The following is a 27,091-nucleotide window of genomic DNA, read 5'->3' as shown; positions in this document are numbered from 1 at the left end:
CTGACTCTTGGAAATGATTGCAAAAATGACTATCCATGTAGTCCAGCCAGCTTAGAAAACTCAAATTATCAGCAGAAGAATAAAAAGGAAGCTAGTATTCCTGCTCTCATGGCACAGGAATCAAAAATAAGCAAACAATTGTGGAACTGGATAATTTTAAATGAAATAGACCAATCCCATGAGAGGTACAAACTCCAAAATTCACTCAAGGAAATAGAGAATATAAAACGGTCAATATCTGTGAAAGAAATGGGATGAATAGTTGGACTCTCCAAAGGGGGGGTAGTGGCATTTCCTTGGTTGATCTCACCAAACTAGAGGAAATTGAAATTCTCGCTCTGAAAACTATGCCCTTGATAGAACGAAACAAAACAATGTTGGAAAAAAAGAATTACAAATAAGGGCCAGTGAGATGCTCAGAAGGTAAAAGCGCTTACCCCCAAACCTGATGACTCAAATTCCACCCCAGAATTCACACGATAAAAGCAGAGATCAACTCTTGCACATTGTCCTCTGACTTCCACATGTGTATTGTACATCTACACACGCACACACACAAATGTAAAAGAATTATAAGTAAATGTATTAGGACTCCTAAAATTCAATAATTGTAAAAGTAAAAATCATTTCAAAACCTGGGCAAAAATATGCAAACTCACCCTACAAGCATGTGCATCACTGGGGAAACATTGAGAGACCTTTACAAGCTATCTGTAGGTTCATCCAGTGGCCTTGAACTTTGCACAAAAGTAAAATCTGTCACTACATGGAAAAGAAATGCTGCCTGTAACAAACAGATTTGCTTGGGAGAAGAGTTTATACACTCTTTGCAAAGGTAGCTAGAATGATCCTTGTATTAGTTTAAATCATGCCTGGCTTAGTTTAGACACTAGTATAAAAAGGTAAAAATCTCTCTCTCTCTCCATATATATATATATATATATATATATATATATATATATTTATGTATATCAATCTATGCATATATATTTTCTCAGTCTTCAGATGTGAATGATTGGAGGCAATAGGGCCTTAGCAGCAAGAAGTACAACTGGAGCCTACATTTTAATCTCTGATTCAGAAATTCATAATTCTATAACTCAGGCAGGAACTAGAGATGATGATCCTGGAGCAGCTTGTAGTGCCAGGAAATAAGGAAGTTATCCAAGGCAGACTAACAGAAAAGAATTTCCCCATCAATGACATTGTGATAGATGGCCACAGAAGCTCCCAAAGAAGCTTCCAACTGAACAAAATTGGGATAGTTTGACCACAAAAATGTAGTATTATTTTATAACCCCAATTATAAAAATAAATACAAATGAGTTAATATTAATTCGTTCAAGAAATAATGAATCGAGAGAGAAATTCACAGAGTATATTTTGGCTTGGATACTCAATTTCCTCATAGGCCCATGTGCTGATAATTTGGTTGCCATGCTGTAGTGTTACTAGGTGTCCTGAGAAGGGCAATGTGACCCTAGTCACTTTCCTTACTGGCTGTCACGAAGTGGACAGGGTGATACTTGATCCAATGCCTTACACCAGTGACTTTCAACCTGTGGGTCTCAATCTCTGTGGCGTAACAACATATCAGTTATTCTCCACATCATATAATTACATAATGATTTATAACAGTAGCAAGATTACAGTTATGAAGTAACACCAAGATAATTCTATGGTTGGGGGAGAGACTGTATTAAATGGTTACAGCATTAGAATGTCTGCCCTGCACCAAGGATGCTCTGCCTTCACAAAATGTGAAAGCAACGGGCAATTTATCATGGAATGAAACCTCCAAAGCAAAAACCAATATAACATCCCCCCATCCCCATGAATTCATTACTTCATGTCTTTTGTCATAGTGGACAGAAAGTTGATTAACAGAGGAAGAGAGACAATTGTCTAATGAAGAACTATGTGCAACTTGTAGACACTATACATTATGTATAGATATTACCATTAAGAAAAAGAAGCATAATCTTAAATTATGACATCTTAGATGAGGGCTGACATAAAGAGAATAACAAAAAAAGAATATTATGGGAAGAAGAGATCAAAGAATAACTTTTCGTGGGAAAGAACCCTGAAATGGTATCTTCTAGATGACCAAGGACAGTAGCAACAGACATGTAGGGTCTTGTGCACTTGATACAACATGTGAGCATAAGTTCACCTTTATGCTTTTTGTCCTCGAAATTCATTAGTAGCAACATGATAAAAACAGCACACAAATATTTCAGAAGTTTTTCAATGTAAAATAATTGCCCAGTATGTCTCTTTGATGGGAAGGTTATCAAAATACAAAGAGTTTGAGATATTGTCAGAGGCAAAAGGAGCCTAAACAGGCATAGCGGAGATAGATAACTTAGTAACTTTCACAAGTCCCTGGATTAGAAAAGGGATATTAGCAAAAAAAACCTAAGGTATTCAGTATCAACTTTAGTACACAATAGCACATCCATACAAAGTTATTAATTACAACAAACATGTCATTTAAATACAAGACAAGAATGGTAGCAAGAAACTTGTTTACAGCTGTTAGGTTGGAGTAAACTTTAACTGTAGTTTCTAATAAAGTCATATGTACTGTTCTCCAGGAATGGATATGAAAAGACTCGACAGAGATGTTGGGTGTCACAAGTGAAACCTACCTTAAAATGGTTTTTAAAGCTAATTGAAGAAGGGTCCCTAAAGTAAATTGAAGAACTCCTCAAATCTTCTGGCTAAGAACTTAGAACACCAATGACTGTTGCAAAAGACAGATAAAAAAGGGCTAAAAGCACAACTGGATGACCTTGAGAAAGGGCTATTTTCAGATGGCCTGGATGGACAGCAAAGAAATCAAACCAACCCCTTAAATAAAAATGGATTGACAATAAATAATTTTATACATTAAAAAAGAACCCTTAACACAGTTAAAAAAAAGAAAAAAAAAGAAACTTCTCTGTGCTTACATGTGGCTCCAAATGTTGGGACCTATCTTTCTATGTTGCCTACAAGTCTATCATCTTCTACAATAAATCTATCATTTTTAAAATGTGAAAATGTGAGGTTTTTTTTAAACAGATCTTGCTGTGCTGTCCACCTTGGTCTGGAACTCCTGTGTTCAAGGAATCCTCGTGCCTTAGCCTCCTATGTTTCTAGGCAGGAAACATGACATTCAGTGAGCAAAAGGAATGGGAGACCTTAGGAATATTGATGAGTCTGCTGCTGTGCGTGTCTGTTTAGATGTCTTCATCAAGTTGAACCTTGACGATGGGCAGAGTGGTGCTTTCCTTTTTAACTAGCTTTCTTTCATTGTCTTCAAAAAATAGAAAGGTCACCTGTCACATAATTTTGTGATCCCCAAACACTTCACTGTATGCTAGCCAGAAAGGAACAAGGGTAATGGCAGGATATTTCTGTGCCACAAAATAGAATGATGAGACCAGAACATGGGCAAGGAACATTGGAGGAGAAAACTGACCTTTTTATCTAATGTATAAGAAATAATTTGTGGTAGCACCTCTCTGCTCGTGAGTGACTTCTGTATTCTCTTCTTATAGAATGCCAGTGATTTTGCGCCATATTAGAATAAGAGCAAGATGCTAGCCTTAAAGAAATGACATTCTTTGAGTTAGCTGGCGATGCTCCCTTGTCTGTGTTGACATGACCATGGGGCAGAATTCCCTCCAGTTGGGTGATTGTTAATCTGTCTGATCTTCAAGAATCCTGAGAGTTTCTCTGAACCTCAGTACCACCTTCTCTCATCTATTAATCCAACTTGGTCATGAAGAAACTATGCTATGTGTCAGAGTCATAAGAGGGATCATTATATCAGAAAGTATAGCAATGACTCCTATGTAGATGTCCAAATAAGTATCCTCTAATATCATCCCATTATGTTTTAATACATTTTAGAAATACATTTGTATCTCTAAATAAATATTTCTGCCTGACCTAGTAATCAAATGCAACAGTCTGGACTGTGTTGCTAATGATGAGTAGAAACTAAATGAATAACTGAAATGGTCTTCAGAGCATGGCCAACAGCGCTGCTAGACAGTGGGTCATCTTTGGGCTGCAGAATCCAACCCTGGAGGTACTTTGGCAAGTTGTATCATTTAAAGGCTATTTCCTGTTAGTCCTCTGGGGATCTTTTCTACCCATTCCTTTGAGCCTGGGAACTTCTGTTTCTTAGCAACAGATCATTACTACTTGTCCCCTGAAATTAGATTCATTAGACTGTTTTCCTTCAATATCTGTTTCAGGATACTGAGGAGAAAAAGTCTGTAATCAGGATGTGTCCTAGTTAGTTTTGGCTGTCAACTTGACATCACCTACGGTTACATGAGTAAGAGAGCTCTCTCTGAGGAATTGGCCTGGATCAGTTTAACCTGTGGGTATATCTATGAGGGATTGTTATGATTATTAGTTTACTGAGGAACAGGACTCAACCTATCTTAAGTTGCTTACACATGAGGTTCTGGATCTGTGGCTTAGTCTGCAAGCAGCCTGCCTCTATCATTTCTGCCTCAGGTTCCTGCTTGAGTTTCTGCCCTGACTGCACTCATTGATAGTCTGTGACCCAGAAGTACAACCCTAATAAATCATTTCCACCCCAAGTTGCTTTTGACCAGAGAGTGCTTTTTACCAGAACAACAGAAAAGAAAATTCAGCAGGCTATTTCTGAACTGTGTGTTTGAACAGCCAGATTGCCTGGTGCTCTGCCTGGTGGACAGTAGAGGTAGGAAGTACACAGTAGGGCATCAGTTGTCTTGGGCCTCATCTTATTTGCTCCTGAGGCTCCCATCTATCTTTCCTCCAACCCACTTTTTTCCCCTCGAGACCTATCCCTATGTCTTAGGAACCCCAAAGTTTGCTTCTCTTTCTGTCTTTCAAGTTTTCTTCTGGCCGCACCTTTGCATTTTCAGACACCCACGGCAGCTTGTTTCGGCTTCACTCACAGCAAAGACACACGTTAATGTGTCTTGGAGAGGACAGTGAGGGTTGACTCAGCCCTATCTTACTGGAAGTGCGCACCATGCTTCCACTTACTTCTAGTTAGCTGCACCCCTTTAGCCACATTTATGACTGCTGTGCTTCCCTGCCTAGACACCAAGCACTCATCTGTTATTTAGTAGGTGCCCTTCAAATGCGTTGCCAGAATCAGACCATTGCCTGTTTGCCTGGAGGAGCATACTTCACTCTTTCAATTTTTGCTACTGAATTCTGTATTCAGCAGTGATGTCTGGCTCTCTACTTGGAGCTTGGTGCTTTCATGCTTTCATTTCTTGTCTCACCTTTGGTACCCTCCCTGGTCTCTCAGTGCGCTTCTCTCTCTCTCTCTCTCTCTCTCTCTCTCTCTCTCTCTCTCTCTAGTTAGAGTTGACATTTAGAATCTCTTTTGTCAGAATTTCATCGATGTTGAAGTCCACTGTAAATCGCTTGACTGATCACACATTTGTGAGATGCAACGGTTAGAAACCAAAAGGCAAAGGAGCATAAATGGGCACAGCTATGTTTGAGGGTCAGGGTGTGAGGTGGACAAGTCCCAGGTTCCTCCAGTCAGGGACCCCATTCAGATTCTTTAAGAACCTCTCTAAAGCCTGACTGGGAAACACCATTTGTTTTGTTTAGTAAATGAAGACTCAGGAGGTGATCAGGTATTTTCATCCATATGCATCCTTGTCAGCAAGGGGACTGGCATGCCTTTAGGTTGAACCTAAGACTCCCAATAGAGTCCCCTGCATGGGCTCCAGTTAACAGAGGCCAGGGCAGAGGGAAATGAATTACTTCCAGGAGTCTATTTGGCTTTTGTTTCCTGGTTCTAATTAGAGATGGGGAAAAATTAGAGAAGGTGTTAGTTATTACTGAAGACCTGGTTATATGGGGCTATATTTATAAGGAATGCTGTCCTGGACCTTGCTCTGTAGACCAGGTTGGTGTCGAACTCACAGACATCATCCTGCCTTTTTCTCCTGAGTGCTTAAATTAAAGGTATGCACCACAAAGCCTAGCTTTTTTTAAAATTATTTTTATTTTATATGCATCAATGTTTTGCTTGCATATGTGTCTGTGTAAGGGTGCTAGGTTCCCTGGAACTGGAGTTACAGACAGTGGAGAGCTTTCGTGTGAATGCTGAGAACTGAAAGGGGCTCCTCTGGAAAAGCAGACAGTGCTCTTAATCACTGAGCCACCTCTCCAGCCCCCAGAGTACTTGTCTTTTTAGCATGGGTCGTTGGGAACAGTGTTCTCATTTCCTGCAAGAGTGGCAGGCATCCTATAAAGGTTACTGCAGAGAATAGGCTGGCTTCCAGGGCTGACTGTCAAGACTATAGGTCAGAATTCTATTTTTAATATACGTTTTCCTTATTCATATTCAGTCCCATATGTTTGTATAACGGAGACAGAGAGAGACACAAAGAGAGACACAGAGAGACTGAGAGTGACACAAAGAGAGACACAGAGAGAGACACACGCAGAGAGAGAGAGAGAGAGAGAGAGAGAGAGAGAGAGAGAGAGCTTATGTGCTTATACACACAGAAAAGTAGAGAATGATGGGGATGGAAAAGGAGAAGGGTAGGAAAGAAAAGGGAGGTACAGGAAGAAGAAAGAAGAAAGAGGGGGAGGAAGAAGAAGAGGAGGAGGAGGAGGAATAAAGGAAGAGGAGGGGGGAATGGAGTAAAGGAAGGGAATAGAGCTAAGGAGATAGAAAGCAAACACAGGCTACTCTGGAGGCCTGTACAGGGGAAACACCTCCACGCATTTATTTGGCTTGCATTGCTTTTACCAGCCCAATGTCAAGCAAGAGTAGGGCCTAGATCCTGGAGAAGCCTAATTGAAGAAGGAAGAGAATCCATCCCAATATTTTGTCTTTCTCAACAAGTTTTTTTTTTCCCCTTGCACATGTTCAGTGATTTAACTTTAAAAATCTGTCCCCAGCACCTGGAACAGTTTTGGGTAGGAAAAGACACCATGCCCAGTGTTCCACTTTCAGAGGAAGCCCCCCAGCACTGTTACACATGGAAGCATTTCAATGTCTAAACATAGCTGCGTGTTATTATTTACACATGGCGTGGCCCTGGGGGGACGCTGTGCACACAGATTGTCTTGTGAAACAATCGATGTTGCCTCAGGCTTCTGAAGTTCATCCACATTTATTTTGCTGCCACAAAGTTAGAAGGGGGGGGAACCCCGTAAATAATGGAATCCCTTGCAAAATTCTCTGGTACTTTGACAATTCCATTGTAGAGTGTTTTCCTCTTTCTACCTCACTAATTATAAGGATTCTTCCATCACGGGAGAGCCTCAGTGGTATATGTTTAGGTGCTTCCTTTAAAAAGTAATAAACATAGTAAGAAATGAGAATTTTGTCATTCATTAAAAAAAAGCTATTGAGCAATTCAGTGACTAAAATATATTGGTAACATCCAATTTTTGGTACTATTTCTTTAACTTTTAACTCACAAAAAACAAATTATCATTGAGGAAGGCCAGAAAAGTCATTTCAAATCTGCATGTTGATTACAATTTAAAGATAAATGAAAGTATTCTTCAAACTGGGATTTTTTTTTTGAAGTGGGATTGATTCCCATTGTGAACAATAAAATCCATACATCATGATGTTGAGGTATTTAAGCTGTATACACTCGCCGAAACTACTTCCAAGCCAACTGTAATTTGAAGGGCCAAATATTTGTCTTTTCTTCCCTCCTTACGGATGTGTACATTCATAATATACATAAAACAGATGGAAAAGGAAAATAAATATTGAGTTCCCTGCAATGTCTCATCTTCAAAAGTCCCCGAAGGCTGACACCAGCTTGGGCTAGTTATTTTTATTTTAGGAGCCCAAACCTTACTTTGATGCCATCAGCTGGCCAGGACTCTTATCAAAAGATCCCCTTGGGTGGAATGATATTGATAAGTCAGATATCTGCCCTCAGCTTTCAATGCAGACCATGGGCCTTGAGAACTCTTTCTGAACCAATTGTGTTGTAGAAGGATCAAACTTAGCATTTATAAACCATTTAACTGGGCAGTGGCTAGAAAAGTCAGTGTCCCATAGAATTACCAGGGACAAGATTAGGGAACAGGGGAAGGGGGGTCATTGGTAAAGAGCAAAAAGAAACAGCTCAAGGGCATGGTGCTGAGAAATGTGTTCTATAGAAATTCCTGTCTATGAACTGGGGGTGTCTTAGGACTCCAGGGTGCATAGATCCATGTTTATCATGCCTGTGGAAATCTACACAGAAGTCCCACAACCCAGACTGACACTTGTCCTGGAATGCTTCTGAGTGGTCGGGAACAAAGCAAAGTTTTATGCCCGATAGCTATTGAAACTCCAAGAACAGAAAGAAACCCAGGGAGTAGCCACCTACTGGTTCCCTCATGGAGGGCACCAGGGAAGGACAGGCCAGCAGCTGTGCTTAGATCAGCAGTGCCAACAGACAAGCTGCTCTACTGCAGCCAGAGAGCAGAGAATGACGATGCTGTCAGGCAAGTTGGAAGAAACCATTGCATAAAGATGTAGGATGTAGGGCAGAGCTGATCTAGGTTCTGACAGATCAACTTCCTGCCCAGAGGTAGCCCATAGCACATGCAGACACATTATGAGCTGTGCCCAGAGGCAGACACTTCACACTCAAGCACATGATGAGCTGAGGGAAAAGTGACCTATGAGCACTAAAAGCCTTCTTCTGAGTCTTACGAATTCCACTTCTTGAAAACAAACAAAACCAGGGAAGGACATGGAGAAGAACCTAAGAAAAAGGAGGTCCAGTAACACGCCTAAAGTGGGATCCAGCTCAAGGGGAGGCCCCAAGACCTGACAACATTACTGAGGCTATGGGGCATTCACAAAAGGGACCTATCATGACTGCCCTCCAAAAGATTCAACAAGGAGCTGAAAGAGTCAGATGCTGATATTTGCACCCAACCAATGAATAGAAGCGGCTGACCCCTGTGGTTGAATTAGGGAAAAGTTGGAGGAAGCTGAGGAGGAGGGCAACCCTGTAGGTGGAAGGACCAGTACTTAAGCCTCAAGAGATTGGAAGCCCCAGGAAGGTTAGAGGTCTGGTGGGGTGAATGGGTACATCCTTGTGGAGACATTGAGGGGCAGCAAGGAGAGGGAATGGAATGTGGAACTGTCGGGGGTGTGGACTGAGAGGGGAGTAAAATCTGAAGTATGAAAATAAATAAATAAATAAATAAATAGTAAATAAATAAATAAATAAAATCACTATTAAAAAAAACCCATCATTTGGAACTGCTCTAACTATGGTGTAGCCTCCTGCGCTTTCCTGTAGTGACCTTCCCTTATTGTCCCCCTAACTCCACCCCGAGAACAGTCTGTGCCTAATGTCTTCTTTCCAGAAGATTAAGGACCCACCCTCCTTTACATTCAACACGAGGTTGTTTCACATTTAACAGAATCTCAGCGATGCTCTCTGAGACATGAAGAGCATTCACTGGGACATTGTGTTTGCTTGGCGCAGCTCATGTTAGATGGTCCCCTGGCTGTAGAGGTGCACGTGAAAAACGCATAAGCTACACATGGTGAAGAATGAGGAACAAGGGCTCCATAAAGAATAGCCCAGAAAGTAGAACACTCAGACATAGGCAGACGGGTTGACTGGAAAAAAAAAAAAGTAATTCCAACACAGTTGATTACATGAGTTAGGTCCTAAAGACAAAGGTAACTTAAGTGAAATAATAGATTCAGTTTGAATGCTTTGTTCAAAAAACAAAAACAAACAAACAAAAAATGACATTCCTCAATTTTTATTTGTTTTAATTCATTATATCTTCTGCTCTTTCTTAATCTATTGGATGTTGACTATGTTGTAGTCTATAAAGAGATCAAACATGGTAGCTGTTTTTTTAAAATGTAAATTCTAGCAGAAAGATAATGAAAGAATTAACATATGAAAATCTCTTCATACTATGCACATAAATGCCAAGACTCATGGCATTATATATATATATATATATATGTATATGTATATACACATTTCAGTTAATAGAGTAATTTTAATTTAGGTAGACAGTCATCCTGATGTCTATCAAGCTAGATCTCAGAGAGAGGAAAATTAACCTAGAGCCATGCCAGTTAAAAGCCAAGTTTATGAGCATCCTTGGAGGTATGCTAAGCTCACTTCTGAGGTACAGTTAGAAGCAATTAGGGCAAAAAGGAAGCCTTGCAATGGAAACAGAGACAGAGAGTTAACCAAAGAATCGGGGCAACAGTGTTTAGCAAAACAGCATAAAGACTGTGTATACAATGTTATCATTATCTAGGATAACAATTTCATGTGGGGATATTTAGTCATAAAGATAGTATTGGGGGCTTAACCCCAACAGTTTCAAATGATCTATAAATATGTACTAGAATGTAAATGGGAAAACTCCAGAAAGAGACCAATGCTTATGAAAAAGTTAAGAAGCCGATTTATGACCAAATTGCTTTTAAAATTGTGGTAAGATTAATTTAAAGATTGATACACAAATTGATTAATATCTGAATATGAAGATAAAGTTGAGATTAGAAATTTCATGGGAAGTAGACAACCGCTTATGAATGGCACAGGGCAGAAATTCTGAATGCCTCACAAGGCTCAGCCAAGTCTCATTCTTCCAGCAAACAGGCATTAGCTAAGAAGACACTTGCAGACCAGATCCATAAGAGTGAATGGAGACTGTAAAATCAATAGCCTTTGTAGATGAGGGCAAATGATTTGCTTTCATAAGGGCTTGTGTGTTGGTGTAACTTTAGAGAATGATTTAGAAACAGCCAGAAAAGTCGAGAAGGTGCTCATGGTAAGCTGAGTGCTTGTACACTTGTATACTCCACACACCCCTTATTAAATCCTATGCTTATAGCAGCATTAATATGAAATATAGCATTTACTGTAATAGGAAAACTGGGGGACAACACAAATGCTGTTGATGGAGAATGATTATATGTCCAGTATTAGACAAACCACAGGGTTCTTGAATTCCTCATGACATTCGCCTCTTTGGACCAGGGCCATGTGGTTTAAAAGTACATCTTCTTGGGACAGAGAGCCAGGAGCTTGAAAGGAGATACTGGATGCCCACAAATGGAGCCAGCTTCTGCTGGGGCCTGAGGCTCTGTCTTCTTCGGTCCACCTGGAATGGTTTAAGTTTGGTAAAAGTGGGCGGGGGATACCGTTAGGACGGGGAAGAGAGACTATGGGCTCAGTTCAGGACTTGTTGTCCTTGGCAAGCCCGTGTATCTTGGGAAGATTTCCAACAGGGAAGTCAGATATGTGAACTTGGAGTGCTACAGAAGAGGCTGACAAAATTTCAGTGTGGAACGGCTTGTATACAAGCGGTGGTAGGGGACATAATGCTCGTCATCACATAGGAAGGAGTTGCAGGTGAATTAACTTTCATGTGCGTGCCTGGAGAGGAGAGGCTCAGAGACTTCTGACAGGCCTTTCAGTTCTACCCTTTTAGGCACAAGCTACAAAGACTTAATCGCCTTCCATCGGTCTCCTTCCTATCATGCTACATGAATGTCTGACCACTGCTGGCCAAGAGCAATGATATGCTCAGATTTCACGAGGCCGAACAAGCTTTGAAAAACTGATAGCAGCAGTGGGGCTGTGCTCACTTCTTTCCCTCCCACACTGCACACCAGCCACACCCTCAAAGCCACAGAAGGAGGTTGGTGATTCCAAGAAGCGAGGAAAAAATGATATAAGAGGACTAGGCTGCTTTTGAATAAATTAAAACTCATTCTTTGCATTTTTGACTGGATAGATTATTGTTAATTAGGAAGCAGAGAAAACTAATGAAGACTTTCATTCCAAAACAGATTCCCCAAAGGATCAGTGTCCTAGTTCCTAGCACTAACAGAAAATGACAGGCAAATTCATTTGTCTGCGTGAATTGAGATGTTTCCATATGAATGTGTAGGGCAGTGTGCAATAAAGGTCACATCAGTAACAGTGCCAGTTGGGTGTGTCTGTGTCAATGACTATGAGAAAATAAAACTTTTGACATCTTCCTACAAGGCAGCACATCACTAAGCCATACTTTGAACTATGACTTCCTAGCGTTACTGATGTTAATTAATCAAATGCAAAGTATGAAACCTTTGCCAACATGGGAAGCTGCTAGCTGAATCTCATTGTGTTTATTACTTACTAATAGCATATAGTATTTTAATTTATTCCTGTACATTGCCTCCTTACCCAAAGTCAGTTGCCTTAAACTATTGTCTTTCTGATTTTAAGGACAGAATGTAAATATTTCTGGCAATTGCATCACTTACGGAAGACTACAGTGCTGGCAACTGTCTGGAGGCAGGACCATAACTCAAATCCAAGCACCGCTCACCCCATGAATTAAATCCTCCTAAAAGTCTCCGAATGTCATTCGCTGACAACTCCATTGAGTTGAAGGTTTTGAAAATCATACCAAATGCCACATGAACTCCTTGGCGTCATCACGTGGCGTAATCAACCTTTAACTTAGGAACCAGCTGTATGGAGAATCACATTTGAGAGTGACTCTCAAATATAAAGTTAACTCTCAAATACAAATTTCTTAGGAAACAAATGTTTTAAATAAAAGTTGGGTGGCCAGGGGAACTTAGCTTCATATCTCATCTACTATTAGATTTTAGATCTAGATTTAAAATCTAGAAAATGAGGAAAAGATGAGGGAGGTCATATTTAAGAAATCGTTGACTGAAACCAGAAGAATCACTACAGGGCAACAAGGCTGATGTGATACCTGGTGTTATCTGGACTCCTTGCATTCTCCTGTTAATTATGTTCCCACAAGAACCTGTTCAGCTGAGTGTCCACAAGCATGTAAGATACTGAGGGATCCTGTCCCCAGATAGTTCTGATTAGTAAATAAAGATGCAAACAGCCAATGGCTGGGCAGGGAAGACAGAGTTGTCCTAGGCTAAGGACAGAGAGGAAGGAGAGAAGGAGATCCGCCATGCAAGGAGGACAGGAGAGCTGCCATTCCTGAAAAGAATGGAGGACTAGGAGGCATAGACATCATCTGAAGGAACCAGGAGAGTGTGGCCCAGCTGGGCACCATCCTGGGTCCAGAGCAGACAGGATAGAATGTAGGATTTAGTAAGTAATAATTCAGGATTATTGGTGGGGTGGATTAATTGCATGGAGGCTAGGAGGTGGCTCAGCCACTGAGCTGATTAAGGCATATCAAAATATAAAGGCTGTGTGTACATCTTTCATTTGGGACCCCAGAGCATTGGAGCAGGTAGCAAGGAATGTGCTACAAGGGGTTATTTAATTTTTTAATACTACACTTATCTTACCACCCTATGTGCTATGCCTAGAGGAATGGTGGTGGGTAAGGGAGAACTCAATGAGGAAAGGGCAACAAATGGGACAGCCCAGGTCTGAGGCCCTGGGGATTGCTTCCAAGCTGAGTTTTACAACATCTAGCCAGGTCTCCTGGAATAAGTACATTTCTCTCCCTAGACTTTATTAGTTTGCTATCATTGGATATACTCATTAGATTGAAAATTCAGATTATGCAAATAATATGACTTAGACCTTAATGTGTATCCATCTTTCTTCCTGATTTCTAGCGAATAATAATGGGACTCTGAATTGTAGGGCAAGACTCAACATGGCCATGGTCTAAGTTTGATCATGTATGGTCATGTATTTTCATATTTGTACAAATTTGTGTGATTCTGTTTAATATAGCCTCTCTGTCTTGTTTGTGTTCTCTTTGAAGCATGTAAGTACCTTCAACAGGAGAAGTATTCAGCATTTCATGATCATTTGTTGTGGCCTTGGCTACCAAAAGTCAGAACACAGAACAAATGTCAGTATTAGGTGCCAGGAATCTGTCTTTCCCAAGGACATTTTGGGAAACAGCCACAGGAACATCCCCTCCTTCCTGCCGCCTCAGAAGTCAGGATAAGGAGGGGCTGTTATTTAAGGCAAGTGTCCTAACTTAAATGCTTTTAAATATCTTAAGGCTTTTTAAAAAGCTTTGTTGCAATTTAATAAAATGATACACATTTTTTATTTCTATTTGATGTTTCTATCTGTGGTACCTCTCTGTGTGTCCTTTCCTTTTGTTTATTTATTATAACAAGGACACTCAACCTGAGCCCCGCTTTCATATTTTAAGTGTATCATACTGCATTACTAGCTAATGGTACCATGTTGTATGCCTGACCTCTAGCATTCTCACTGAGTTTCTGTATGATCCATCCAAAAAGTTGAAATCAGGATCTTGAATATAGAGCTATAAGCCTGTGTCCATTACAATGTTGTTTACAACAGCCATGCTATGACTATGTATAGATGGGTAGATTAGAAATATCTGTCCATCTAGTGTGCTGGTGCATGCCTGCAATCTCAGCATTCTGGAGGCTGAGGCAGGAGATCATTTGAGATCATCATGACCTACATATGGAGACTGTTTTCAAGCAATCAAGAAAGCAGCAAAGCACACAATAGAGACCCTAGAGCAGCGTATACCTATACAACAGAGGGTGATCCAGCCTTTAAAGTGTATGTACCTTCCTACCACCAGTGTTTAGATGGGTGACTGGAGGACACAATGTGTAGTCCATCACATTTAATTCCATTAAAAATACCATCTTTGGATGAAGGCACCTTGAGTCGCAGTATATCTGAGCCTAGTGTCTGGTTGTAACACAAGAAAGAGACACATCCTGAGATAGCCAGTGTCAAACTCTTCATTGTAGTTTGTGGATAAATTTAGGCATTCACATTTGCAAACATTCCAGAGAAAGCTCCTGATAGAGCTTGCTCTGTCATTCATCCCTACACTAGCTGTGCTGGTGCAGTTGGGTCAATACAGAAGAAATTGACTTCATTCAGATATATGAGTATTTATAAAGTGCCTGTTGGTAAGTTCTATTATTGAAATTGCTTGTTTTAATTTCATTTTTATCTTAATAGATGTTAATCTAAATAAAATATGCAAGACAGTGGGGCTCTGAAGATGCATACATTGTGATTCTTAGTATCAAATTAAAACATAGACATGTTCATAGTTACTCAAACAAGGGTCCCAGTTATAAAAAAAAATACACAAGACACCTGGTTCAATTTGGATCTCACATATGCTACAGATGTCTTATACAACCATTATGGAAGACCACAAAGAGTGAAAATACATAAACAATTGGTTATGTGATACCCAGCCCCAATTGGTATAGATACAAATCTACACCCCAGGCTCAGACACATTCTAGAAGAAAGCAAGGGAGAGAAAACTATAAGGGCCAGAGGAACAGGAAGTCTGCTTAGAGAGTTCCTCTCCTAGAAATTTCAGGAAGCTACACTTGGAAAGTCTCAACATCATGGCTGCCTAAGCAAGGTCTGAGTAGGGTCAATATCAGTTGCTATGCTAATGTGGAAGGGGGAAATTTCACAGGCCCGAACCCTAGAGAAAGAATTACACGTAATTAGGAATTCTGAGAGTGGGAGAAATAATCTTCCCCAGGAACCACCCCATGACCCTGTGATACACACACACACACACACACACACACACACACACACACACACACACAGAGAGAGAGAGAGAGAGAGAGAGAGAGAGAGAGAGAGAGAGAGAGAGAGAGAGAACACAGGCGATATATATGAGAGAAAGCAGTTGGGTTATACGTGGGAGGGGCAGGAGGAAAGAGAGGGAGAAATGATATGTTTATATTTTAATTTCAAAAAATTTATTAAAAGAGTGACCTGCTTCTATTTATTATTAGTGTTACATGATACATAGTTTGTTTCTTGTTTGATATCTGGCATCTTGTACTCTATCTGCCAACTTTGAGTGCAGGACTACAAATGGATTCAGCTTTTTTCAAATACTTTGTTTGAATGAAAACCAAGGCTCCAAGCCCATTTATGCTAAAATTTTGTCCCAGCCTATTTCTCTTTAGAATTAAAATGTATCAAAGCATGTCATGAGCATAGCAAGACAAAAGGCTTGATCTCCAAAGGATGCCTCAGTGGCCTGTGTCCTTGGCCTCCTCCCTGACGCTAGGCTCTGCTTAGGATTTCGTTCTTTCCTCACTTTGTCTATGAGGTCAACATCTTTCCCATTCAAAGTTAATTCCAGATGTCCTTTGATTTCCCCCTTAAACTATGAAATAATATTGCTTTTTTTCCATTATTCTTTGATGATTACATCAAAACCTGTAGGTCTTCTAAAAATGAAGGATCCAGTCCAATGGGTGTGTTGGCCCTGGCTGTGCCAGGTCCTGTGTGCTAGAAATGTTTTCCTGAGAGGAATTGGTGTGCATACCCCTGGAGTGAGTACATGCGATCAATGTCCCTGCTGTCCTGGACAATAAGGTTACCCTGTCCAGCATGTTAGACTATGATTGAGCTTGAGTTCTGTAAACAAGAGTATTAACACCGAAAACCTGACTTTCTCTAAGTGTAAATTGAGGGGTTTGTTTGTTTGGTTGGTTTTGTGTTGTTTTTGTTTTGTTTTGTTTTAAATTTTAGTGCAGTTTTACTTAAATAAATGAAAAATTCACAAGTCAGGTCATCCATTGTTTATCATCTTTCCTCCCAGCATAGACTTCAAATGCCTCGGAGTCTCCTGCTTTTGCTGGTGACACAGATAAATCTACTTCATGTTTCGGACAGCAATGCCATTTGGCTAGCAGTGCATACCAGTTCCACTCATTGTTGCCTATCCACTGGCCTAACCTTCTCTTCTAGATTGTGTCTCCAGTTCAGGACCAACATGATGAACATCTTCCTTTGTTTGTGTTATTGATGTTTCTTTTGTGTCTTTCTCCCTCCTCTAAGAAGTGGTTATTACCCATCTGTTCTCTATGAAGTGCTATGCTCAATTATGGCTTAAGCTGTATCCAGGAATGAAAGTGTAATTTATGAAATAGTGCTAAGATCACAATCTGAGTGTTGAGTTCCATAAGTATTTAATTTACTCCTTGGAACAAGCTAGGAAAGGTTATATATCAGAATTGTCCTTTGATAAGACTAAGGTCATTGCCTACAAAGTCATCTTCATCAGCATCAGAATGAGAGGCTGAGGGACTGATTCAAGGACCTGCTGAGAGCACAAACTAGTGGGACAGCTGGACACAAAAATGATGTTTCAAAAGGAGGGAAAGAAAAATAGAACATCAAAAGAAAAAGAATTGTTGTAATTCCTTTTAATGTTTCCACCAGAGTCTCCATTGACTAGTCCAAGAGGACAGAGAAACAGGGGAGGAAGGGAGGGACAAATGCCGTGTCTCCTCCCTGGCTTGTCAGGGTTACTGCATGAATCTCATCAGAAGGGCAAGGCTTGGGGAGGCCCAGGGCATCTATCAAGAGCTGGTCTTTTTCCTTACACTTTTCAGCCTCCCGGCTAACTTGATCAGTGATCTTGATCTTTACCTCAGTCTTTTCTTACCACACATAATGTTGACCACCAAAGTTTGTCATGCATGCCCTCTTTTCTGAATGGAAGAGACAGAAATACACCATAAACACGAAACAGCAGTCACTCACTGTTAGGCTCAGAGCTGTAGACAGTGTTGAAGGGTGCCAATTCCTGGGTGTTCACTGTGCCCTCAGGCACCTGCATCTTGCATGGTTTCCCCATACTGGAAAGCATGTGACATGTGATAAGAGTGTCTTCTACTTCCGCTGGTTCCTGCCCACTTCAGGGTTCCCAGGATGTCCTCTTTCCTCCTTCCATTGGATATTTCTTGGTTCCGTGTGGCAGTTTCTGAGATCCCTGTTGACGAGAGGAATAATGAACAACTCAAAGGTGGGTATAAAGTGACAAATACAAATACGTGTCCCCTAGTGTCTCCATCACTTTTGCCTTATCCTCACACTATTCTTTCCATTATTTTTATCATCTTTAACTTTTAAACAACCCAAGCAGTCCATATTTTAGACGAGAAGATTGGGATTTAGTGAAAATGTGTGATTGAGAAAAAGGGGGCTATGACCCAGACACTGCTTGACTTAAGAGCCTTCCTAACTGCAGTAAATGACTCTCCCTTGATCTGAGTGCCTAAACCAAAAATCTCTAACATGGCAATATTATTTTTAAATTATAGTACCATCTATTTCCCTCTTCCTAAGATAAGAGTTTCCTTCTCACTGATATTTAAACCAACATGAACCCATTTACTTATTTAATAGTAAAGTTCTTATTGTAATGAAAGGAATATTATGACTAGGAATACAGTCATCCACTCACGAATGGCAAAGCATGTATTAGAGTTATAGAAGAGAACTGATAGAATGAATATATATTCATATATATGTATTCAGATATAAATGTGTAATTATATACACATGTGTACATATATACATTGTATATACATACACACATATATTAATGTATATATGTATATGATGTGTACATACACACATGTATACATCTTATACATATATATGCATACATGTAGTTTTATATGCATATATGAGTTTTATTAGAATGGCTTATAGGGTATAGTCTAAAAAGCCCAACAATGACTGTTTACCAATGAAAGGTCCAATAATCTAGTAGTTGTCAGTTCACAGGTCTGGATGATGTTTCAGCTTGTCCTCAGGATACATCAGAATCCTGAAGAAGGCTCTAATGCCGGTGAAGAAATATACTTGCCGGGGAGAGCAAGAGCAAGCAGGCAGAGAGCAAGCCTCCTCCTTTCATGTACTTATCCAGGGAGCCAGCAGAAGGCTCTTCGTTCATACATCTCCCATAGGGGTTTAAGAAAGCGAAGCAATGGCTTTATCCATTTTAGGCCCTGTTAGGATTCAGTAGTATACTGGGAAACATACTTAAGTAGAAAGTGCATTTCCTCCTGTTTGTTAAGTCGGTCTATTTCTTTCTATGCAGCATCTTTGGCTGCCAAGGAGATCATAAGTCATTGTCTTCCCAAGAGTTACAGCAGAGATGGTCAACAGATTTGAAAGCCTGCTCATAAAGTGCTTACCTTCTGCCTGGGACTCTTTGACTTCAAAAGGTCATTTCTACATGCAGAGTAAGTGTGGAATTAGAACAGTAAGGCTTCTCTGACTCATACCTGGCTCCGTACCTCTGAATGGAAAACATGGAAAATTACTAAGAGGTTCAATATAAAACCCTAATTTAGTCAAAGCTGAGATCGTAACATTTGTGGAGCTTTATTAAGCTCCAACAGAGATCTGTCAGCTTACAATTTTTAGCTTAAATACACAGAATTTAGATATTATCATATTTTTGCATAAGCATACGGAATGAGATGCCTTGGAACACTGGGTATCTTCAAAGAGATTCAAGATCTTGTAACCCAATTCCATCTTGCAATTAGATACACAGGCAGAGTTATTTCAAGAAGAGCCCCAGATCATGGTTTCATGAAGTCAACAAAATGGAAACGTGAGCCTTCACTACTGAATCTGATCTTCTCTAAATCTTGTCTTTCAACCGCTTGTTTTCTCCAAGAGTTCCTTAGATGCTGAAAGTTTTCATTAATTCTGGCTGATTCTCTTCAACTTTGTCTCATCAGGATGATTCATTTCACTGTGACCCATATCCCAGTAGTGAATTCTAGCCCTTTTCTCCAGTGTTCATTGTTCCTAGTTCACACTGGCATGCAGGACTTCTCATCAACACAAAGCCCACGGTAGCCAATCCCATAATTACACATCTCTCTCCAGAGGATGAAGTTGATATTTTAAAACTTTACTTCCTAACTTAATTTTTGAAAAATATATTTAATTAAATTATGAATAATTATTTTATTTCCCCCTTCCCTTTATCCCCTCCAACTCCTCCCACACCTTTCCCCTTCGCTACTTCTCCAACTCACGGCTTTTTTTAATTATTCCACCCTCTTTCTCTTTCTCTGTCACACATGCACATATGCACGCACATATGCGCGCACATATGCGCACACATATGCGCGCGCGCACACACACGCACACACACACACACACACACACACGGGGGGGGGGTGGCAAGACAGATATAAAAAGTATAATATATTCTCCTGAGTCCATTCTGTTGTTTATGTGTATGAATTTCATGAATGATTACGAATACCCAATTAGAAGGTTCATTTCTGGAAGGGACTAACTCTCCCTCACTCAAGCAGTCATTATTTGTCTATGATCCCCCTCCCCCACCCTTCTGCCTTACTGTGCCTATTGATGATGTCATTGTCCATATCTTGTTTAGTCAGCAAGTTCTAAGAGACACATTCTCATCCTGGACTTCTGGCTCTAACAATCTTTCTGTCCCCTCCTCCATTCTGTTCCCTGAGCCATGGATTCAAAAGCCATGCTGCAGATGTATTCATTGAATCATGGGGATCCACTGATGCGGGGATCCCATCTGCTCTCAGTTGTTGTTTTCTGTTTGCTAGAAAGAGAAGCTATTTCCATGGGGTGATGAAAGTAACAGTCATCTGCGGGTATAAAGATGTTTTAGAATGCCTTATTCTGAATAACTTTGATCTTAAGTAGACGCCCTACTGACCTTGGGGACCTGTGACTAGGGACTGTGAGTAGAATATTCACTATGTTCCAGTCTGTGAATGAACATTCAAAATGGGAAGCTATTACAGTTTGTCCACTAATGAGTAGGATACATGTCAATACATATGTGTGCATACAGGAATATCATTGAGCCCCAGAAATATTGTTGTTCTTCAGTATTCATGTATTTAACGTGGATTAAATAAACACGGGATGCTATGTTAAAATATGCTAGGCATGGAGTGTCAAATATTCAAATTATTCTTCTAACAAATGGATGCTACAGGATATTTGATCACACCATGAACCCTGAGATTGTGTTATCTACTGAAAAACCTGTGTCTATTTCTGGTATGGCTCAGCCATTAGCACAGACCTTTAACCTCCCCAAAATGAAGGTAAAGTTAATTTGTAAAAGGACGCACCTTTGTTTGAAAGTGATATGTAATTGAGTGGCAAAGTGATGAATCAGAAAAAGATTTGCTAGGATATGCCCAACTCTCACGAGAAGAGAATGGAAAGGAAAGCAACGTAAGAAAGCAGTGAAGAAAAAAAAGGAGGAGCTTTCCCAGGAGAGTTTTACAGAGACAAGTTGAAGAGGGAACAAGCTAGACACAGGTGAAGACAGAACAAGCCAGAGAATGCAAAGGAGCTAGAAGGTTAGAACAGATTGATAGAGTTAGTTTGACGATAAGCAGAGCAATTCAGGAGAAGCCCAGGGAAGCCAGATTAAATCAGTCAGCTTGAAGAGGAGTTTTAAGCCAGAACAGCTAGAGTTCAGAAAGAACCAGAAAGAGTGAACTTATCCAGCAGTAAGTTTCAGAGGCTGAAAACTTTCTAAGATTGTTCAAGGGCTAGAAGCTTCCAGGACTAGGCCTACATTAGTAGACTGAGGCAATAAGCCTCTGAGACAATTATTTCAGACAAAAGTTCCATTTACATATAGAATATAAAGATCACCCTCACTGAAGCAGAAAGAAGGGACTAGGGAGTGAGAAATGGGAAAACGTTGACCAAAAACATAACATTTAAGTTATAAGATGGACAAGTTCTTGAGATCTACTCTACATCATGGTGATAGTGGTTACTAACACTATATCATACATTTGAAATTTGCTATGAGTAGATCTTAGTATTTTCACCACACCCAAACACAAACGCATGTGTCTAAATTAGTCTAAATTAGTTTGTGTCTAAATTAGTTTGATTGTGAAAATCATTTTACAATGTACATATGGTATCAAATAATCACTCAAATTTAAGTATACGCATTTCTTATTTTTCAACTGTACCCTAGTAAGGTATGGAGAAGGAAAAAGAAGAATGGTAGCTGATAAAGTGTGAACTGGGGTAGATGTAGAACTGACACACAGGCACATGATATTGAAAAGGCACATTCGAATAACCTTATGGGAAATGGCGGAGCATAGAGACACTCCAAGAAGACAAGCAGAGCAGGGGAAAAAGAAAAAAACGGGTTCAGATACCAAAGACCTATTCTCTTGATTTGCAGCAGAAGTATGGTAAAACAGATGTTATACCTTTGCAATTTCACTGACCAAAATTGAGTTCCTGATATATTTCTGAAATGAGCCAGCCATGTCCCAAAGTCAAGGGCTTCAATGTTGAGCTTTGAGGGAAAACTAGCGAAGGACTTAAAAGCAATTCCAAAAACAGTAAACATGGTTGTGCGACATGAACCTACATATACCTTTCATGCATACATAGTTTTTGCACCAACATGAACACCTACACCAGAGTCATAAGATCTAAAATATTGCCATTGCATGTTTGGAATACTTTGCCAATAACAGTTATAATCCAAATGAGAATGCTGCAATTGTCCTATATACAGTAATTCTTTACATCTCCTAATGTGCTGAAATTCTCCTAATGAGAATCCTAATGAGATTAAGTACAATTTGGAGTTAGAACTTGTATAAGGAATGAATTTGAGGAGATTAAGGCATTGGTCCCAACTCTAATGGAGCAGACACTACAGCTAAGGTATGTGGTAAGTGCCTTTGGGGTCATGTTCATGACTCACAGGGGCATCAGCTGGAGCCAGTTCATCCTGTGTGAGGTTAGGTCCAAGGACCAAGTCATTGGATGGAACCTGAGGAGCGGCCTCACTTGGGTGATGCACCTGGTCAGTACTGTATAAGCGACGGTTGTATTCTAAGAACATTCTGCTGGAGAAGGCCGGCAGTTCAGAGTGTGTACTGTGAGCAGAGTGGTGGCTGTGTGGGTAGAGAAATTCATCCAGAGAGAAGGTTGCTCTGGTCCACTGGAAAATTCAAAGAAATGATTATGTTGAGAAGTTTAGACTTTATTGACTGGCCTTTTTAATCTCTTTCTGTGACCACCCCCCACCCCCAGTGAATCATGAACGTGTTAGTAGGCCATAACAAGGATTTAAGAATAGAGTGATTACAGTAGGACAGAAAAGGCTAGAATTGTGAATATCAGAGTAGTAATCTGGAGACAGCAAGCCTATAAGCCTATGACTTTTCTTAGCGTGTATGAATGTGTGAGAGGAGGCATTTGGAAGTCACTCAGGCAGCCAGTGGTACCCTGTTAGATTCAAAGGGCCATGCCAGACTCACATTAGGAAGAACCCCTGGTAGAAAATAGCAGAGACATAGAAGATGGTTTAGGGTAACACTGAGTTGAAAACAGATGGAAAAACCCAGTGAAATCTTTGTGCTATTCAACTAGAGAGGCCATTTGTGCATGCCGTGGCTGGTTCTGGCCTGACCTGAGGCCCTGCAGAAGCCACTGGGGAGTAAGTCAAGATTCTAAACACCAGCCGTACCGAGACTTCATTCAAGTCTGTATGACCATCATGGGTGAGCCCATTTTAAAACATCTTTCCCCCTAAAGGAGTGTTCCAGATGATGTCTCTCTTTCATTAACAGAATTTGGGGTTTTGCTTAAGAGACATATTTATTCATCAAGGAAGTAAAAGACCATGATGGCTGCATTCAAGACTCCAAATTACTCCATGTGAATAGCTCAGATTATATTGATAAGTCATACATCATTACTAACTCGGTGGGAATTCCAGTGAGGTCACAGTTCTGATGTGAGAAATTGTGACACTCACATTCAGTATGCACAATACTGACCTCTACAAAATGATTAGTGTGAGCTGGATATTTGAAAAAGAATGAAGAGAAACAAACAATTTTTTGATTGAATTTAAAAAACTGTACTTTAAGGCGACAATAAAGACATAAAGGAAAGTAGGTCTGTTGTGGAGGGAGACCTAGAGAGGAAGACAGCTGCCTTCTGTTCAGTGTGACTTGAAGGTTCCTTAAGTTGGTGTTAGAGCAGACATCTGAGAGAGACACTAAGCCTTCTTGGGGAAATGTGGCTCAGAAGAAGACAAAAGCAAGCAGAAGACCCTGAGGGAGGTGCTGCAAGGGAGGCTGGGAAACCTACAGCAAAGGCTAGATGCTGGATGAGATGAGGCCACGAAGACATAAAAAGTGCAGCTGTGGGGTTGGGGATTTAGCTCAGTGGTAGAGCGCTTGCCTAGGAAGCTCAAGGCCCTGGGTTCGGTCCCCAGCTCCGAAAAAAAAAAAAGAACCAAAAAAAGTGCAGCTGTAGCCATCGGTGAGTTGCACTCCTCAGTTAGCTGTACTTAGCATATGGGGAGAGTATGAGGCCATATTCTTCTAACTCCAAGATCTATGGTTTTCATTCATTCTTTATACTACTAGCACAGTACTTCTACTACTACATGAATATTACTAATACTATCGAAATAGGTCTTAGTTTTCCAGATCCAGGGCTGGGTGTGGAAAATCAAAGCTTTCTCTAATAGGAAAGAACGTCATGCAGGCATACATTTTCCACGCAAGTTCAGAAAGGCAGATCTGACATTTAATCCTTAAAACCACAATAATCTAACACAGTTGTATTCATATTTCCACGGGAACCATACAAAATTGTATACAAATCTCCTGAGTCCAAATAGAAGTTCTTGGTAACAAACTCTACTTTGGGAACTTAGGAGGAATCAGACAATATTTATTCGACAAAGATAAGGACAGGACTGGTTACTGGTTTCATGAAACCTCCTTGGGAATGTTGTTTTGCACTTGGCATGTGGACTCACAGTGTGGTTTAGATCTTCTGGGAACCATTGCTTTCAAATGATGTACAATTGGGGAAGGTGGGATTGCAGAAAGCCACAGTTGTTAACACCAAGTCACCTTGACCTTGACCTAACCAAGAAAAAACAGAACACACCAAAATCTTTGGTTGAAGGAGACTTTGGCAAGCCCTACATCCCCAGCTTTGAAAGCTGCAGAAAGCCCACCCTGTTTGAGGGGATACTTTAATGAGAAAGAGGTTTCTCTCTGGGTCAAAAGCTAGTCACTTTGACTTCCTGTCCTTTTGAATTCTCCATCATGAACGATTTTTACTGAGGGCCTTTTGGGGAGTTGGATGGAAGTGTGGGAAGAGTAAAGCTTGCATAAGACCTTAAGTTCTGGCCTCTGGGGACCAGCTTCATTGCCTTTGGCATGCTGCTAAGACCCTGGCTTCCAGGCTCACAGAAAACATTCGTTATCACACACTTGTTGGCTCCAGTTATGTGCATAGTTCATAGTTTGCACTCAGTATAACCCAGTTAATATTGCCCAGGGTAGTGCTATTATTCTTTTTCCCAGTCCAGGGAAGGGGGTTAGGTATGGGGAAAGAGAAAGACAAGCACATGAGTTTGATGCATCCTCTCAAACATGGAGGCCATGTTTAAGTGTTCACTGGGTCTGCTGTATCTCATCATTCATTCCCAGGATTTAGACAAGCTCAGTTGTGATCATTAAACTTGACCCATGAAGTAGTCAACAAGCAGTGAGATCACTCAACATGACAAAAGTAAGCACAGTTACCAAGTCCTTAACATCCTCTTGTTGAGAAGCTAGGTGTCTATACAGTGGCCCATTTTTTAAAACAGGTAACAGAGATGGCTCTGAGTATAAAAGGTATGACAGAGAAAGATTTTGACCTCCTGGGATGTAAGGACTTAAGTCTTCTGCATCTGAGAGTGGGTGTCACTTAAGTGTAAACAAGATATTCCCCGCCATAGCCTGGTCAGTTTCCCAGGAAAGGTACTGTACATGTGATTGCACAGATGATCACCAGCTCACAACAAGCCCCCTGTTTCCAACTTTGACTTGTGGAGGTGACTGAGGGTCCATGTTGACAGGTCAATATGATTGAACTCAGACAAAGGAGGCACACCACCCTATGCACAGCTCATGAAGGCATCCAAAATTTATGTTGCAAACAATAGTGAGGGGAAGGTGTAGACCAGTACTTTCCTGAGGTTTTGATGTAGGAATGGCTGAGGAGTGTGGATATTTTAGCACCAACTTGAGTGAATGATGTCATTAATGAAGTGTTTTCTCTTGCCTGGTGACTGGGCCTAAAATGGTCCAGGGTGGTATTGAAGTCCGACAGAAAATGGCCAGGGGCATAGGAAAAGTGTATCCAGGCATTTTAGATTATCATGAGAGAGGTTGGTGTTTTGATTGATATTTTGTGATGAATGGGTTTCAAAAATACACCCAGAATCTATAAAAGAGAAGAGAGATAGATGAAATTTTGGAAGAAGATATTCTCAGTTTGGCATTTGAATTGCTAAGATGTCTACTTGATACCTAGATGGAGTAGCAGCAGATGTGTAGGCTTTCTAGTTAGGTCTAACTTCTGTCTAAAATTCTCAGTCTAGAGGGAACTAGAGGCCAGGGTAAGTGTGATTTTTAGGGGTGCTACATTGATACCATAGTAAGGCTACCAGAATTCCTGAGAGGTTGCGATGTTAGGACTTCCCTGCCTTGTTCCACTCTGTTAATCCTACCCCATGTTTGAGGTCCATCTCCTCACATGGCAGCTTCCTCTTCTCTTCCTTATCCTTCTTCTTCTCTTGTCCTTCTCTCTTTACTCCCTGATTCCCCCAACCAGGTAACATCAAACCCTGCCTACCTCTAATCACTCCAGTAATTGACTGTACCATTTTTATTTAACCAAAATTTTTAAATTAAGGAACAAGATTTACCCCCCCCCCAAAAAAAGCTGGTAAATGTGAGGATTCATTTATAGGCAATTAGACCTTCAGGTATAGAATTTAGCATTACAATACAAGCAACAGACCAAGCCTCAACAATCCCCCCTTTCTATCTAAATAAAATGGTTCTTTTTCTTATAATAAACAGCATGCCATAGAGCAATTATTAAATAGTTATGAAAATTATTAGGTAAGAGTTACATTCAAAAAGTCTAGTCTATTTGTATTTGGCAATTCAAATAAAGTATTCTATCATCTATCCTATCTTGGTGAGTTCAGAGTTCTGTATCTAAATCAATTTCTATCCTTACTTACATTATCAACTGAAAAACATCTTCTTAGACTTAGGAAGCCTTGTTAAACTCTAAACAATGTAAGATTATAGTAAGGCTATAACTATTTAGTCTTCAACCCCATCACAGACCTGAGAAGAAAAACGTATTACCTAAATATGTAGGAGGTTCAGGCAAGCACTTACAAAATTACAGAAATGTTAGCCATTGTCTGCCTGGACAGCTACCCAGTGTTCTAA

The 27,091-nt window shown here is 40.4% G+C and overlaps 1 long non-coding RNA gene across 5 annotated transcripts in view; it reads right to left on the bottom strand.

The window, feature by feature from the left end:
- Positions 1 to 20,149, bottom strand: part of LOC108352794 (uncharacterized) — a 53,365-nt gene extending 33,216 nt beyond the window's left edge. For 3 of the 5 annotated variants that reach the window (XR_005493409.2, XR_005493412.2, XR_001841189.3), the window contains exons 1-3: positions 20,047 to 20,125; positions 18,956 to 19,059; positions 17,514 to 17,742 (exon numbers count right to left, since the gene is read on the bottom strand). This is a non-coding gene — a long non-coding RNA (uncharacterized LOC108352794). The other 2 variants (XR_005493410.2, XR_005493411.2) reach the window with 2 other exon arrangements.
- Between the last annotated feature and the right edge of the window lie 6,942 nt (positions 20,150 to 27,091).

The sequence above is a fragment of the Rattus norvegicus genome, chromosome 14 (assembly GCF_036323735.1).
Source record: "Rattus norvegicus strain BN/NHsdMcwi chromosome 14, GRCr8, whole genome shotgun sequence".
Taxonomy (NCBI): domain Eukaryota; kingdom Metazoa; phylum Chordata; class Mammalia; order Rodentia; family Muridae; genus Rattus; species Rattus norvegicus.
The sequence above is the reverse complement of the archived record's forward strand: the minus strand, read 5'-3'. Positions and strand labels throughout refer to the sequence as shown.